Here is a 14215-nt window from a genome sequence, read left to right on the forward strand (position 1 = left end):
TTTACAGTTTACTCTAGAGTTATTTCTCTTGCCTGGAACATCACCATCCTTTCTTGCAATCCAGTTGGGATTTTTGCCAAAAGTTTCTGCAGCCTTGAGCTTGTGCCATGGCTCCGATGTGACCGTAACCATATCTTGAGTACCATGAAGCAGTTTTGTCTTTGAGGAATTGTGAAAGTCTGACTCTTTGACGTGTGTGCTAGTTTGAATTTTTTTTTTCTTCCTTGCCCCCAACCCCTTCATCTCTCCAGCCTTTGTCTCTGTATGCTTTCTGGAGAGGGCATTACTTGCTCATCAGAGATGTGGGAATGCAGAAGCTCACGCCTTAGAAGCATCAGTAACGTTGCCTTTTTTTATTAAAAAAAATTATATAAATATATCATTTGGAGCACTGGTGGCCTAGAGGCAGAAAGCTGCACTGCAATCCTGAAGGCACGTGGTTCAAATCTACCAGCTGCTCCGCGGGAGAAGGATGGGCAGTCTCCTCCCATGGGATATTCTGCCTCTGAAAACCCAGCAGATGGTCGGCCAGCTATGGGTTGGTTCTAACTCTATGGTAGAAAACAACAGAGAGTGGAGTGGGGGATAACAGTGCCTAAGAAAAATCCTTGGAGGTATGGTGGTGCAGAGGTTAAGTGCTGGGCTGCTAACCAAAAGGTTAGCCGTTCATAACCCACCAACAGGGGAGAAAGATGGAGCAGTCTGCTTCCTTGAAGATTCCTGGTCTTGGAATCCATGTGGATCTCTGCCCTCCAGGACCAAGAGGACTTGGAATTGGCTTGATGATAGTAGTGGGTTGAGGAATCTAGCCGACTTAATGATATAGCTAATTGGTTGTTTTGGGGTGGGTGGTTGTTTTTTTGTTTTGTTTTGTTTTTGTTTTTGTTTTTTTGGTAGTGGTGGTTTGTTGTGTGTTTTTTTTTTGTTTGTTTTATTTTAAGCAAAGACACCTGTTTCTAAAAATCACCATCAGATGTGCTCCTATGTCAGATTTACATTGCTCTGAGAGTTCAGAAAGTCCTGCATCTCTTACAACCTTTTTGGGCATTGGTGGTTTGATCACATTCCACATCACCTCAACCATCTGTGGCTCATAATTTATTGCACAAGGAAATTTACTTCCCCTCTGTTGCAGTGTGTTGGAAGCATAAGATCTTGACATGAAAAAAAGCACTAATTGGTTTAAAATGTCACTTTTTTGGTTTTTATTATACAAAAACCATGAAGTAGTTTTATTTGCTAAGTCAGATTTCATTTTTTTTTAGTGATTTGTGTTAATGAAGAGAGAGGACTTTAACAGTTCCTAGCCTTTAAAAGAAACTAAATATTTAATGTAAAATATTCTAGTTGTCATTCAGATATTATGTATATCTTCAATGGCTATTCTGTACTTTTAATGTACATATTTCTGTCTTGCCTGATTTGTATATTTCACTGGTTTAAAAAAACACACATTGAAAGGCTTATGCCAAATGGAAGATAGAATATAAAATAAAGTGTTACTTGTATATTGGTAAGTGGTTTCAGTTGTCCTTCAGATAATTCATGGGGAGATTTCCCCATGAGGGATAGTTTAGGGTGAGTACATGTCAAAATAATAGGAGAGTGGAGAATTTTTACCCAAACTAAACTGTATTTGGATGCTTCAAAAGATTTCTATATGTAATGGAACAAAAGGAGAATTCTCTTTCTTATATATGTTCCCCGTAAAGAAATCAAGCAGATGGTTTAAAGCTGGTTGAAGGATTGCTCACATTCTTTTAGCATTATGCATGTAACTTAATTGTTTTAGAGCGCCTTGCTGTTGTAACAGCCCAGAGAAGAAGGGAAAAAGGCATATGATTTTATCCATGACCAGATTTTTGCCTTTTTTTTTAAATGTATCTTTGTGTTTACTGCTGCGACGATTGCACCTCTTTCTGAATTTCTGGGGACCACCTGTGGAGTCTCCATGCCCCTTGAAAACAGTTTTGGAGAAAACACACCTCAGTCCTCAAGAGAGTGGAAACTCCTTGGAGACTAAAGGGTCACTGTGTTTAAGTGCAATTAATAGGGGAAAATGTACACCGCAATATGGCCAGAGCTTCCCAGATTGAAACCTTAACTTCCTTCCCTTTTTGGATAACCTTGTAACATATTGAAGCCTTTCAAGGATGTTAAGAATGTACTATTCTTAAAAAAAACAACAAAACACAACCCAGTAGACCAATGTATAGAGTGTTTAAAATAGCATTTCTGGGCAGATACAAAGCTTGTGGTTCTGGGTCTCACATCTGTTTCAATTTTTTCTCAGTTGTATATTGACCAGGGTTGTTTATTGCAAAAACATCTACTCAATTTAGGAGTGTCAGCATATTCCTCCCCTTTTCTCATCCTACATTGCCTTCAAGATCTCCCCAGTATAGAGAAATAAACCAAAATCCCCCCTCTAGGCAGCAGGAAGGAGAGTCATAATCAAATCAGTCATTAATAATAATAAATCAGTCATTTATGGGCTCCAGAAAAGGGGAGATTACATTTCAGTACAGTTTTTCTGTTCAGTTGTTGGAGGTTTTGATCTCCTAAAACGGGTACTATGTTTTTAGTGGCCTACTCAAACCTTTTTAAAAATACAATTTTGTCAATACCAATTTTATTTTTTTAAAAAAATTCTAAAACTTATTCAAACCACTGGAATTCTCAAGTATGACACTTGATAATAACTACGTGGGATGATGTTGTTACATGCTGTCTCGTCACCTCTGTGTGACAAGCCTATTGTAATCACTGTGTCAGTCTAACTACTTGAGGGTCTTCATTTTCGCCCACCCCTCAGCACTCTGCTTTACCAAGCATAGTGGCCTTCTCCAAGGACTGGCCCCTTCTGATAAAATGTGCGAGAAGGTACATGAGGGACAGTCTTTCCAACTTTGTTCATCAGGAGTATGGTGTTAGTACTTCTTCTAAGACAAAACTCATTGATTCTTCTGGCAGTCTGTGTGTATTTGAAATGTTTTCCCACCGCTGTAATTCAAAGGCATCAATCCTTTGGTTTTCCTTATTCATAGTGAGAATTCCAAATGAATTGCTTAGTGACTTTGGGGAGTCATTAGCAAAAAGAGTCTCAGAAGATTGCTTGGTCCATTCAAATATATAGTGAAATCAGTAATTAGAAAAGGTAATTATAACTGGAAACATTTTTAACACAAGCAATAAGGAATAGGACTAATGGATTGCATGTTCAGATATATTTTGAAAATATTCAGATGTTTTCTTGACGACTCTAACAGATGCCAGGTTTGGAAAGAAAGATAATGAACTGATAATTTTCGATTCAGGAAGTGCTCAGGAGCCCAGGAATTAAAAAACCCCAAGGGTTGGGATTTTCTGATTTACTTGTCCACTCCAACTTAACATCTAAACTCAGTGATGGTTTGACCTTTTATTTTAGCGGTACATCATCTTGTGGGCCGACTTTAAAAGTGGATGCAGAATGACTGACAGTTGGTATGATCCCCCCACCCCCAGTTTATTGCTGTATCAATTTGAAACTAGATGACTTCATTAAAATGCTTTGCCAGTATTTTAAAGCAAAAAAAAAAAAAAAGGAAAATTTGCATTTTAGGCCTTTTATATATGCAGTGTACAATTTGCTGGGCTAGTAATGAGATAAAGATTATTTATTTTTTGTTCATATCTTGTACTTTTCTATTAAAATCCTTTTATGAAACCTGGTGCAGTCATGTGTGTGTTTAGCAGAGAATGTGTTCGTGGCAACTTGAAGTTGGTTGTGGGCGTGCGCATTCCCATGGTTAAAGGCCCTCTGACAAAACTAACGTTTGGGGCATGTAGGTGTTTCTGCTGAAGTCCTAAGGATTTGTTTTTTACTTTAATGATACCTTTTCATTTCCCTATGGCGAAGAGATTGAGATTGTTCACAGCTTCAGTTTGCTCGGCTCCACAGTCAACACTCTTGGCACTAGCAGTCAGGAAATCAAAAAGCGTATTGCGATGGGAAAGTCTGCTGTTAGGGACCTCTCTAAAGTACTCAGGAGCAACGGTGTCTCTCTGGAGACTAAGGTGCGCCTGATACAGGCCATGGTATTTGCAATCGCTTGTTATGCATCAGAGAGTTGGACAATGACTAGGGAGGACAGAAGGAGAGTGGATGCTTTTGAGCTGTGGTGCTGGAGAAGAGTACTGAATGTACCATGGACTGCCAGGAAAACAAACAGATTCATCTTGGAGAGGATTAAACCAAGCTACTCCTTGGAGGCAAGGATTCTGGGGCTTCATCTGACATACTTTGGACATGTTGCCAGGAGGGACGGGTCCTTGGAGAGGGACATCATGCTTGGGAGGGTGGAGGGACAGCGCAGGAGGGGAAGACCCTCTATGAGATGGATTGATTTGGTGACTGGGGTAATCGGGATGGGTGTGTCAGAGGCAGTGCGGTTGGCGCAGGATAGAGCAGGGTTTAGGGCTGTTGTGCATAGGGTCGCTATGAGTCGCAAGCGACTTGATGGCACATAACAACAACATTTCTAGGTTCTCCAAGTCTTATTTGCATGGCCCCTGCTGTCTTAGAAATATGATCCTTTTTTAGTGGGTGAGTTGACCCAGCTCATGGTGACCCCATGTACCAGAAGGAAACACTGCCCAGTCCTGCATCATCTTTGTTTTCTTTGGTATGTTTGTATCTTATGTTGTTGCCACTGTGGGTTTGTCATGTCTTCCCACCTGGACACTGGTCATCCAGCATTGAACCCAACAGTGTTCTGTTGGCATATGTATGACCTTTCTTGGCTAAGTTTTGGAAGTCAATTGTCCAGCCTTTTTTTTTTGTCTGCCCTAGTTTGAAACCGGCTGAATCTCAATCCCCATAGGGCTTCTGCAGATGGTATATCTTCCAGTGCCACAGCCGCACACAGTTACCACGGAACCAAAAAGTTCCTGACGGACAGGTTGATAGACTTCCAGTGGAAGACAATCCAGTGTAGGCATCAGCTGAGTGGGATGGACGTGAAATCCCAGAGCAAAGAAAGAAAAAATTATTTGAAAAATATTACTTGAAAAATACAGTGAAGATTGAGATGAAGGACAAACTGATTTCACCTAGAATATTCTGCTGGTTGATTTTGACTCATTACTATGGGTAGTTGCCAGTCAGGTCTATTAGATAGGAATTTCTCAACTTCGGCACTATTGACATCTGAGCTGAATAACATCACTTAGAGCCCTCCTCGGCACTGTAAAGTGATTAGCAGCATTCCTGGCTTCTACCCACTAGATGCCAGTAGCATCACCCATGTGTGTAACCAGATCTGCACAGTGGCTGGAAAGACATTGTCAAATGCCCTCTGAGGAACAGCAAAGCCACCTCCTCTTGAAAAGTACTGCATTAGCTGGAATGACTGATGTGCTGAGCGCCTGGGCTGTAACAGACAATCTCAATTGACTAGAAAAATGCGAACCTCATGAGTTTCATTGTGTAGAATAGGATATACAGCATCGCCTACAAGGCAGACTCACTTCTGGTTAAGAACTCAGACTTGAGCCTTATTGCCGGGGTTCGAATCTTGCCTGGCATTACTGTCACCTTAGGGAAATGATTCTCTCTGCCTCTGAAGCCTTGTGGGTAAATGTTGTTGAGTAGGAACCAACTCGACTTCAGTGGGTTTTCCAAGGCTTTATATCTCACAGGAGGAGATTGTCCATCCTCCCACACAGCAGCTAGTGGATTTGAACCCCCTGTCTTTGAGGTTGCAGTGTATCTTCTTATCACTAGGCCACCAGAGCTCCCCTGTGTGTATTACTACTACTTAATAGTGTTGAGATGAGGGAGAGAACTATTTAAAAGGGATATGTAATTAGCTATTACTGTCATGACAGGCGTCCAGAATGAAGGCTGTATAGTGCAGTGGACTTGAGGGGAGGGCTTGCTAACAATGAAAGAGTTTTACTTATCAAGGAGACAAGTGAATTGGAGGGGAGGGAATGGGCAGGGAGAAAAGTGCAACAATGAATGACCGAAAGCCCTTAGTCTCTGTAAACTTTCATTAAAATTAATAAAGAAAAATAGCAGTGTTGTGAGAATAAAATGAGTTACCGTGTACGGAGTGCTCAGAGCAGGTTTTAGTACATAAACTCTAGTAAACCTCAATAAATGAAAACTAGTTTTATGGAATCAACTCTGTGATGCTAGGTTCAGCTTTTTGGTCTAGTGTTTTGGAAGGAGAGGTGACAAGGAAGGGATTCCTGAAGACTGATTTGAAAACAGAGTAAGTCTGGGGACTAAACTCGAGCAGTGTGTGGCCACTCCCGCTTACCCCGTCCAGTAGCTGTTGGCTTGATGCTAGGAAGGTGCTGTTGGGCTTTGGGGAAGTCGAACGAAGCTGTAGCCCGCAGTCTGCACACTTAGATACATTTTGTCTGCTGGTGCTTTCAAAGATGGTTATTTTCATGTTAAAATCTGGAGTTCTGGCTTTTCTATAATAGGCAGAACTAGAACCTGCTCCTGACACCACAGATTTCCACAGAGCAGTTGTCTGACTGATCTGGGTGGCTGCTGTCTCTTTTAGACGAGGACGTTGTGAGTGGTCCCCAAGTCCTCTTCTACTCACAGCAAAGCACACAGACAGAAGAAAACAGTCTGAGCAAGCTTTCCTGGTTGTGTTTTCTCGGGAGCAGATCATAAGTCTCCTTTGAATCAATAGCTGAGTGCTTAACCATCATGACACTAGGATTCCTTCACACTGGGGCTGATGCTGTGTGCCATCAAGCCATTTCCGACTTGTAGAGACCCCACAGGACAGAGTAGAACTGCCAGAGAAGGCTTCCAAAGCGGTATTAATACAGAAGATTTCAGCCGCAGCATCCATCTTTCTTTTGAGAGTGGCTGGTGGGTTTGATCTACCGATCTTCAGGTTAGCACTTGAGTGTTAAACCGCTGTACCTCCTGGGTTCTTTCAACCAACCAAGAGCATTGTGATATTTAAACTTTGTGACTAAGCTCATTGCATCGGCTGAATTCCAGCTAATGGTCATGCTGTGTGTCCTAGAGTAGAAGTTCTGGATCATTTTCTTGGCTCTAATTTATGGACACAGTTTTCCAGGTCTTTCTTCTGTGGAACTGCTTGGTGAGTTCAGATTACTAGCCTTTTGGTTAACTGCTATGTGCCATCAAGTCGGAACTGACCCATAGCTGATCCTCCAGTGGGTTTTCAAATATAGTAAGTCTCACAGGAGGAGCAGCTAACGGATTCGAACCACATGGCTTTGGGATTGCAGCACAGCTTCTTATACCAGGCCATCAGAGCTCCAGGACAGTCAGTTCATACCATGCAGGTATCAAACGGATGTATTGGATGCCTAAGTTATGTGCATATAATCTGCATGAGATCTTCAGAGCCCAACTATATTAACAACTTCATATGAGATGGAATTAGATTAGTATTAAAAACAAAGTGCAATTATCAGCTAAATTTTCCTTTTCAGCCAAACTCTGCGTAGTTAAATGAGTAGGCATGGTTTGACAATGGTTACTGAGCTGCAATTTCTAAAGAGTATTTCACACCCATTCGTGGTTGTTAGGTGCGGTTGAGTCTAGTATGACTCCTAGCAACCCTATGAACAAAAGATCTAAGCCCTGTTCTATCATGTACCATCTTCATACTTCCTGACACATTAGAGGCCGTCGTTGTAGCAGTCACGGAGTCAGTCCACCCTGGTCAATGTCTTCCTCTCCTTTGCCGACTCCCCACCCTTTCCAGCATCATATCCCTCTCCAAGAACTAGCCCCTCTGAGCAACATGCCCAAAGTATGTGAGACGAAGCCTCATCACTCCTGCCTCTGAAGAACACTCCGGCTGCACCCTCTCTTAGTATCACCACCCATAGTATCAGGATATGCTTAACAGAGACTGTTTCTTAGTCAAACAAGTTTGGAAAAGGATGAACCGTGAGAGATGAACACTTTTCATTAGCATATTGTTGGTATGTGCCATCGAGTCACTTTGACTCAGTAACCCTATGTACAACAGCCCTGAACCCTGCTCTATATTCTATGTCAACCTTGTTGTCTCTGACACAGCTACTTCCATTACCCCAGTCACGGAATCAATTCATCTCATTGAGTCTTTCTCTCTTGTGCTTTCCCTGCACCCTCCCAAGCATGATGTCCCTTTCCAAGGACTTGTCACTCTTTGCAACATGCCCAAAGTATGTCAGACAAAGCTTCAGAATCTTTGCCTCCAAGGAGCAGCCTGGTTTCATCCTCTCCAGGACAAACCTGTTTGATCTTCTAGAAGTCTATTCAATACTCTTCTCCAGCACCACAGCCCAAAGGCGTCAATTCTCCTATCATCTGGAGTCATTGTCCAGCTTTCTGATGCATAGCAAGTAATTGTGAAGACTATGGCCTGGAGCAGGTGCACCTTAGTCTGCAGACTGACATCATTGCTCTTCAGTACTCTGGACAGGTACCTTGGACAGTGCTCTGGACAGACAGCAGACTTTCCCAGTGCAATTTGTCTTTTGTTTTCCTGGCTGCTGGTACCAAGAGTGTTGATTATGGAGCCAAGCAAACTGAAGCTTCTAACAATCTCAATCTCTTCACTGTCTATCATGCTGCTGCCATTTGGCCCAGTGGTGAGAATGTTTTCTTGATGTCGAGCTTCAATCCATATTTAAAGCTGCAGAGGGAACATTTACAGGAAAGGCACCTACTGCTTAACTTTGTCAAATGTTTTTGACTTCTGTTAATGTCATGCCGGTTACCAGCCTCTGGAAGGAGCTTAGTGAAAGCTGGTCTACTCAAGGCCAATTGCTGCTCCCCAGGGGAAAGATGTGGCTGCTTCCATTATGATGACTGCCTTGGTACCCCGAGGTTCTGTTGTTATTGCTGTTAGCTGTCATAGAGTCGAGATGACTCACAACAGACCTGAACCCTGCTGTGCCAGCTTCATCATCTTCTCTGACACTCTTGAGTCCTTTGCTGCAGTCACTGTGTCAGTCTGTCTCGGGGGTCTTCCTCTCTTTCATTGACACCCCATCTTTCCAAGCATGATGTCACTTTCCAAGGAATAGCCTCTCCTAGCAACATGTCCAAAGTATGATATCGCTATCTTTCGCTCCAGGGAGCACTCTGGTTGAACTTTCTCCAGGACATAGGTGTACTTTGGCTGCCCACGGGATATTCAGTTCTCTTATCCAACACCACAGCTCAAAGGCACCAGCTCTTCTGTCATCCTTATTCACTGTAGCTCACAGAGGCATAACAAGTAATTGAAAAAACCCTGGCCTCAATCAAGTGCACCATAGTCTTCAAAGTGATTCTACTCTGTCCTATCTGCTCACTATGCATTGACATCAAAGGCGATGGAGTTTTATCATTTTCTCAACAAACTAGGGCCTACTGGTGTCAGCAGCCTTCTCTCTGAGAGATGAATTATCCTACAGGCCGAAGTTGTCAGGCTTCATGTCTCCTACCTCCTGAAGTGTCTAAAGAGCTGCATCTGCCCCTCTGCTGGTGGAGGAGTGAGTGCTGAGTGGTGGGCCATCCACTCTCAGAACCTCAGTGAGTCTCTGAGAATGGTCTCGGTCACTGTTTCACCTGGAGAACTGCACCACATGGGAATCCCAGACATGTCCTGCTTCCTGCTTGAACAATGAGATGTAAGAAGATCAGTAAGGTGGAATAAGGAAGAAAGAGGGAAATCAGGGGAAGAAAGGGGGGAAACAGAAGGTCTGAAGAGCAAAGAAATAAAAGAAGGCAAGAGAAGAACCAGCTGTCCTCTCAGACACATCTCATTAACATTTTAAAAATTTAATCCAAGTTTTAAGAAGTAAGATGGGGGGGGGTGTAGTATTTCACAAGTATTCACTCTATTCTTGACACTTGCTACCTGTACTTACTTTTCATCAGATTTTAATAATCTTTCTTTGATTTTCCCAACCAGGTTGGTCCTTTGAGGCAAGGATTCTGGGGCTTTGTCTGACATACTTTGGACATGTTGCAAGGAGGGCCCAGTCTTTGTGAGAGGGACATCATGCTTGGGAGGGTGGAGGGACAGCACAGGAGAGGAAGACCCTCTATGAGGTGGATTGATTCAGTGACTGGGGTAATCGGGATGGGTGTATCAGAGACAGTGCGATTGGCACAGGACAGGGCAGAGTTTAGGGCTGTTGTACATAGGGTCGCTATTAGTCACAGGCAACTCAACGACACATAACAACAACAACAACAACAACAACTATATTATGCTCAAATAAAATGTGCTCTGTGCACTTTTCTTTTTCCAAACTGTGTGCTCCTCACTCATTAGTTTACTGTGCATGTTGTAGTTGTTGTTCCCAGGTGCTGTTGAGATGACTAAATTCATAGTGAACGTATGAACAGCAGATCTGAACCTCACCCTACCCTGTGTCATCCTCACAAGGTCTGGTATACACAAGCCCATTATTACAGTCACTGTCAGTCCATCTGGTTGAGGGTCTTCCTTTCTTTTGCTGAACCACCACCTTTCCCAGCCTGAGATCTTTTTTCCTAAGACTGGCCTCTCCTGATAACATGCTCAAAGTACGGGAGGCAAAGTTTCACCATCCTTGCCTCTAAGAAGCATCCTGGTTACATTCCCGCCAAGCCAGACTTATTCTTTTGGCAGTCCGTGGGATATTCGGTGCTCTTACCACTGTAATTCAAAGGCATCCATTCTTCTTTGGTCTTCTTTATTCATTGTCCAGCTGTAAGATATATACAAAGCAATCGAAAATACCTTGATATGGAACAAGTACGCTTTAGTCTTTAAAATATCTTTGCTCTTTTAACACTTTGGACAGGTCTTTGACAATTCATTTTCACAAAGCAACATATAATTACTTGACTCTGCTGTGGCATCAGGATTGGTGGAAGATTCATCAACAACCTGTGTTATGCAGTTGACACAAACCTGCTTGCTGAAGCTGAAGAGGACCTGAAGCACTTGCTACAGAAGGTCAAGGACTGCAGCCTTCAATATGGAGTGAAGCTGAACATGAAGAAAATAAAGACTCTCACCATCAGGCAGTTTGGCAGCATCGTGATGGATGGTGAAGAGATTAAGATTGTTAACAAGTTTAGTTTGCTTGGCTCCACAATCAACACTCTTGGTACCAGCAGCCAAGAAATCAAGAGATGAATTGCATTGGGAAAGCCAGCTGTCAGGGACCTCGCCATAATCCTGAAAAGCAATGATATCAGGCTGGAGATTAAGACAGGCCATAGTCTTTGCAAGTGTGTACTTTGCATCAGAGAACTGGACAATGACTAGGGATGATAGAAAGAGAATTGATGCTTTTGAGCTGTGGTGCTGGAGAAGAATGTTGAATATACCATGGACTGCTAGGAGAACAGGTTTGTCCTGAAGAGGGTAAAGCCGGGCTGCTCCTTGGAGTCAAGGATTCTGAAGCTTCGTCTGACATACTTTGGTCATGTTGCAAGGAGAGACTGGTCCTTGGAGAGGGACATCATGTTTGGGAGAGTGGAGGGACAGTGCAGAAGAGGAAGACCCTTGATGAGATGGATCAATTCTGTGATTGGGGTGTTGGGAGTTGAATGTGTCAGAGATGTTGGCACAGGATAGAGCAGGGTTTAGGGCTCTTGTACATAGGTTGCTATGAGTGACAAGCGACTCAATAGCACATAACAATAACAACAACAACAACAACTGCTGTCATGAGGGTAAATTATGGATCCAAGCAAAATGAAGTCATTTACAACTTCAGTCTTTTCTCCATTTTCCATGATGTTGCCTCTAGGTACAGTGGTACAAGTTAGTTACATTGATTAGTGAAGAAATAGTGTAGTACTGTTGCCCTCATTTTATAGCTGAAGAAAAGGAAGCTTGAAGAGCTTAAGTGTGACCCAAGAGCAAATTTGTCTATCCCAAATAGATGGTCCTTCTTCCTTAATGCCAAGCTGACACTGGGAGGTGGATATTTAACCAAAGAGCACATTTCCCAGCTTCCTTTGCTCCAGATATGGTCAGGTGACTGGTTTCTACCAATGGAAAGTGAACAGAAGTAATGCATGTCAGTTCTGTAGCCTAGGTTTTTAAGGAACAGGTATAACTTCTCCACTACATATGTCCTACTCCATCTGGGAGCAGAGGGATTCTGAGGAGTTGGTGGAGTCAAACATAAAAGAATCTCTAGTCTTTGACCCACCAGATGGAGTAAATCTGTGCACAGAACAAAAACTATCCCTCTTTAGACTGCTGTGTGATTAAGTTATAAGCTTCTCTTGCTTTAGTCCATAGCATTTGGCAATTTATTTGTTACAGCAATTTTGTGTTATTCTACATAACATACTGCCTCTTCCTGGACTCCAAGCTACTTGAAGTTGCTGAGGTCATAACCCAGGACTGTCACTGTGGCCTGGAACATAACACGGTTGTCCTAAGCAAAGATTTCTAATTAAGATGCTCTCGTGAACACCTTCCCACCCTCTTCCCTGCCCTAGGGGATGCCAGACCCTGAGAGGCATGCCATTTCACCTGGAGAACTTTATCTCCCAGGAAGCTCAGGCATGTCCTGGCCCATCCACACTCATTATCAAGGTTCCTCCCTCCATCAACTTGGGTACTTCCTAGCCATCTAGAAAAACAGGCCTCATGCAGGAAAAGTGGGGCACCGTCTTGAGCCTAACCTAACCTTGGTGTGAACTGGGGTAAATCTCTTCTCCTCTCTTACTTCCTTTTTGCTTTTGTTGTTTGTGTTCTTTACCCAAGATTCCACCTACCTCATTCCTCAAAGTGTCAGTTAGCCAGTGTGTATTCACTGTGCTGGGCCCTGTGGTGAGGCTCCAGAGGAGAGCAGAGCAGCCTCCATTCGCACCTCCCAGAGCTCACATCCTGGTAGCTACCCGTCACAAGGACTAGAGATCAGGACAAGGCACTAGAGGGAGACTCAAGGATGACAGGCAACCCAGATGTGAGCAGTTCTGGTGGTAAGGAGGGACTAGTCATTGGAGAAGGACATCATGCTTGGAAGGATACAGGGTCAGCACAGGAGAGGAAGACTCTAGATGAGATGGATTGACACAGTGACTGGGGTAATGGGGGTAGGTGTGTTGGAGACAGTGAGACTGGCTCAGGACAGGGCAGGCTTCAGAGCTATTGTTCCTAAAGTTGCTCCGAATTGTAGCTGATTTAATGGCACATAACAACAATAACAGCAGTGGTAAGTAACTATGCTGGTAACCCAAAGAGACGTGGTTCGGATCTACCAGTTGCTCTGCAGAAGAAAGATAGGCAGTCTCCTCCTGTGTGATTTAATGTATCTGAAAACCTGCTGGAAGGTCAGCTATGAGCCAGTTTCTACTTGACAGTACCTAACAACTACTTTAGAAAATGTGATTTAAAAAAAAATTTGGTATTTGAAGGATAAGTTAGGGTCATCCGCATTATTTGGGAGTATGAGGGGTGGGAGAATTTAAGAAGAAGGAAACAACTTGTGCAAGGGTCTGGGATTAAGAGAGGATGGGGTCCATCCTCCTGGGGACTGTGATTGGGAAGGTATGCTGGACTGTGGAAGGTGGAGGGGAGTGGAGAGGGATGAGGCGGGATGCTCTGTGATAAGGAGTGTAACTTCCTCCTTGGGCTGGCGAGGAGCTGCGGAAGGTTCCCAGCAGTGGGACATGGGACATGTTAACGATTGACTCTACAGAGTCTCCTCTGTGCCTTGATCCTCCTTTTGGTCACAAAATCTAGAGACCTCCATGATCCTGGGGACATTCTAGTGTCTCATTTCATTGGCTCAAAGCCTGAAACCCTTGGTTCCAGACAAATTGTGGGCAACCTGACACCCCTATAACAGAGACACCTCTGGCTGGATATGTGAGCACTTCTGCTCCATCCAGGTGGTATGTTGTAAGTTCTACCTGGCAATCTAGGACAGCCCTCTACATACACACATGCACACACCCTCCACATGCCTGTCACTTGCCCAGAGGTCTATCCTGCTCACACGTACAGTACTATGGGTGGATTGTGCTTCTCCATAAAACATATGTTGAGTTTTTAGTGCCACAGCCTGTGCAGGTAAACTGCCTTAGGAATAGAATTTTCTTTGTTATGTTCTGCGTTATAAACAGAATGAAATAGACACAGAAGCAACAATCTTCCCTCGTCTGAGAGAAAGAAGGTGCCTGATGAGGATCCTTTTATAAACCAAGGACCACTTGTTAGGAAGGCCTAAT

Source organism: Elephantulus edwardii, unplaced genomic scaffold (assembly GCF_000299155.1).
Source record: "Elephantulus edwardii isolate Elephantulus edwardi_28Jun2011 unplaced genomic scaffold, EleEdw1.0 scaffold00113, whole genome shotgun sequence".
Lineage (NCBI taxonomy): Eukaryota > Metazoa > Chordata > Mammalia > Macroscelidea > Macroscelididae > Elephantulus > Elephantulus edwardii.